Source organism: Rattus rattus, chromosome 13 (genome assembly GCF_011064425.1).
Source record: "Rattus rattus isolate New Zealand chromosome 13, Rrattus_CSIRO_v1, whole genome shotgun sequence".
NCBI classification, from domain to species: Eukaryota; Metazoa; Chordata; class Mammalia; order Rodentia; family Muridae; genus Rattus; species Rattus rattus.
The window spans coordinates 40,236,292-40,240,347 of record NC_046166.1 but is presented as its reverse complement, the minus strand read 5'-3'; the positions used below and the strand labels follow the sequence as shown (position 1 = coordinate 40,240,347).

The 4,056-nt window shown below is 46.8% G+C and overlaps 1 pseudogene; it reads left to right on the top strand.

Annotated features, from left to right (window-relative positions):
* The first annotated feature begins 1,665 nt into the window (after positions 1-1,665).
* On the top strand, positions 1,666-2,235 carry LOC116914859 (annotated as a pseudogene).
* Positions 2,236-4,056: the final 1,821 nt, after the last annotated feature.

The following is a 4,056-nucleotide window of genomic DNA, read 5'->3' as shown; positions in this document are numbered from 1 at the left end:
AGGAGGAGGAGGGAGAGAAGGAGGAAAATGAGGAGAGGGGGATTGATGGTGGTCAAAAGAAGAGATCTGCTGTAGTCCCATGGCTTTGGTTTCTCTGCCAACTGCGTTGTCTTTGCGTCACTGTTCATCCTAAACACACAGGGAGTTTCTTCTCTAACGTCTCCATGAATAAAGGGCACAGGTTAGTATTTTCAAAAAGGCACATTGGTAAAGAGAAGCAAAAAGGTAATAGCTATGGGGAAATGTAGCCAACACACAAAAGCTAGAGTTCCAGACCAGAGAGATCTTTGAGATGGGCTTTCACTATGTAGCCCTGGTTAGCCTGGAACTCACGGATCTGCCTGCTTCTGCCTCCAGAGCAGTGGAATCAAAGTCCTGCCCCACCTCTCCCCAGTCTTCAGGCAGAGTTTTGATCTTTTAGGGAGTTATTCACCGCACACGCACAGAGAATATTGCTGTCCCACTAGCGTGAGAGATGCTGGCACTCGGTGGTGTCGTCTGAGGTGAGATGGGAGCCATGTAACTGGCTCACCCTTCTGTAGAAGAGTCCCACTTCCTCAGTACTGTCCATTCCATCCGTCTTCCATGTGAGGAAGCCACATGGTTCCGATTATGGTTTTGCTTCTGATAGAAATCTTCTGGAAAATGGCTACGTTTTCAGGACTGCTAATGTAACAGCTGGACTAGACAATAACTTATGATCGTGATGTGATGTTTACATCCCTAGGTACCAGGCCTCACACAGACCAGGTGCCCAGTAAATATGAATGAGTGAATGGATGATTTACTTTCTCGGATGGATTTCTAAGCAGTGGAATTGGTAGAATGGCTAATTAAGGCAGCTTCTCAGGGTCTCCTAGACCGAATCTTCACTCACCCTTGGCTGTGTCATTTTCTCATCCCACCCACCCAAAGTCTCCTAAGGGTGCCCTCTATATAGACAGCGTGATGAATGGGTCGTCATCCGGGAACAAGAACCCGGCATGGCCGCCCTGAACTCTCAGACACAGTGGTGGATGTTGTTCAGGAAGACTCGGATGGGAGCAGCCATGTCTGGATGCAATGACCCACAGAACACGCTGAAGTCATGGATGCTTGGACAGAGGAGGTTATGGAAGATCAGGTTCAAGTTCTGAGCAATATTCTGGAGGTGTGAAACTCGGGCATTGCTTCAAACATCGTGACCAAGAAGCAAGTTGGGGAGGAAAGGGTTTATTTAGCTTATACTTCCACATTGCTGTTCATCACCAAAGGAAGTCAGGACAGGAACTCAAGCAGGCCAGGAAGCAGGAGCTGATGCAGAGGCCATGGAGGGATGTTACTCACTGGCTTGCTTCCCCTGACTTGCTCAGCTTGCTGTCTTATAGAACCCAGGACCACCAGCCCGGGGATGGCACCACCCACAATGGGGCGGGTTCCCCTCCCCCCCACTCCACTTGATCACTGGTTGAGAAAATGCCTTACGCTGGGTCTCATGGAGGCATTTCCTCGGACTCCATGCGACAACTTCAGCTTGTGTCAAGTTGACACACAAAAACAGCCAGTTCAAAGATCAAACAACAACCCTAGCACGATGACAGAATCAGGCTCACTCAAGGTCCAATTCAAATGTATAATTGCAAAATCCAGACATCAGAGGGTGCATATCTAACTGTGGAGAAGAGAATTACCTCCCCACTAATGGAGCCTAGCGGCATTGAGAAAATTGTAGCAATCGGCGCTCATATAGGTTGTACTGTGATACAGTAGGGCTCACTGTAGTGTAGGGCTCACTGTTGATGCTGAAACTTTAATTGATAAAACCAGACTGGAGACACAGAACCACTGGTTCACCTATAAGGAAACAATGACAGTTGAGAGTGTGACCCAGGCTGTGTCCGATCTGGCTTTGCAGTTTGGAGAAGATGCAGATCCAGGTGCCACATCTCGTCCCAGTGGAGTAGCATTGTTTTGAGGAGATGAGGAGGCGTTTCGCATGAACCCATCTGGGACCTTTGTACAGTGAGATGCTCGAGCAACTGGCTCTGCCACAGGGAGCCCAGAGCTCCTCGCAAGAAGCTTGCCACAAGTCTATGACTCTGACGGCGGCCATCAAGTCTTCACTCGTCATCCTCAAGCAAGTCATGGAGGAACGCAATTGACATCGAGCTAGCCACAGTGCAGCCTGGTCAGATTTTCCACATGTTCACAAAGGAAGAACTGGAGGAGGTGATCAAGGACATTTAAGGAGGGGCCGTCCTCAGACATCCATGGGACACTTTCAGTTCTAATGGCCCTTAGACTTTATTCCCATCTCTTACGTCATGGAAAATATCCAGTATATGTACGTGTGTTTTTCTATGATGTCTGTACCTAACAGCAATTCTGAAATGAAAAAAATAAATAAATAAATAAAGAGTACTTGCTGCCTTTGCAGAGTGCCCTTAGTGTGTGCCGAGAGAGGCCTCTGGTCCCCCCCCGTTCCAGTACCGCGAGCACACGAACTACAGTGCCGTCTCTCCCACCCCTACTTTCTTAAGCCAGGGTGTTGCTTGGAATAGAACAAGACCTAACTCACGGGTTTTATTGGAAGAGGGCCCCATCCTTATGGCCTCATTTAACCTTAGTTGCCTCCTTCATGGACCAGTGGACAAATACATACTGGGGACTAGGGACTCAACATGCAGTCTGAGAATACAACGAGAACGATAACATGTAGAGAGATGGCTCAGTGGTTAAAAGCACTGACTGCTCTTCCAGAGGTCCTGAGTTCAATTCCCAGCATGGCTGCCAATTTCATTCCCAGGAAAGACTTGAAATTGAAATTTGCAAATTGGACACATTTTTTCTCTTTTTCTACACACACACACACACACACACACACACACACACACACACACACACACACACAGAGAGAGAGAGAGAGAGAGAGAGAGAGAGAGAGAGAGAGAATGCATAGTTATGACCTAATGTTGGCTATGTGAAGACTTCTAAAGTCCTCAACCTTCTGTAGGCTTCCTCTTCCTTTACTGTCCAGACAGCTTTCTCAAGATCTTTGCCAATGGCTAGACAGAGAAATAAATCTTTCCCACCCAAAAGTCCACATGTTTTCTTTTTAAAACATTTTATGTATTTTATGTGTATAAGGATTTTTTTGTACAGACCTATGTCTGTCTGTGCATCCGTTGCATGTTGCCTATGGAGGAAAGATGTCAGCATCAGGCCCCCCAAAACTGAGCTGTAGTCATGTGGGTGCTGGGAATTTAATCTCCTCTGGAGAGACAAATAGTGCACTTAACTGCAGAGCCATCTCTCCCACCACTACACGCACTCCCTTTAGACAGGGTGCTGCTTGGAATAACACATTTTTCTCACATATAAGAATTATGTAGTAACTTCTTTTTTAAAAAACTTGCTCCTCTTTCTCTTAAATGTATAAAAATAAGGGATTTTGGCCACACCTGTGTGATAACTGCCGCATTTCTGTATGCACACGATTGTAACTACACAAACACGGTTCCTTTTCTCAAGTCAGGAAAGGGTCAGTCTCTCGAGAGTCTGTTTCCTTTGCTTCTGTACAAGCTTCAGAGTCCAAGAAGCCAAACAGAACACATGGCTAAGTATTTTAGGGTTTGGCACAGGAATGTCGTAAGAAGTTTCAAAGCATCGATGTCTCAATGTTTATTTCCAGACTAGAATCTGGGGCCATGGAAACCAAGAGTTTCCATTCTGCATGAGGTGTAAACCACGCAGTCTTTGGAGAAGTTTCACCTTGAGAGGTGTGAGCCTTGCCGAGCCCTACAGCCTCTCTCTGAGGGCGGATGTTCCACTCTGGTGGACAGGACCCCCAAATCCAGAAAGAAGCTGATGTCCTCTAAAACTCCCCTACGGCATTTAGTTATGATTTACTCTCTTGTGTCCCGAGCTATGAATCTAGAACTGGCTTCACTGTGCTGTCCCCTGACAAGTAAATGTCACCTTCCTTTGCCTCGTCCCTTTGACTGCCCTGAAAACGTTTCATGGGGCAAGAATCCAGCAAAGAGTTTGTGCTTGAGCATTCAAAACGTGCTACTGGAG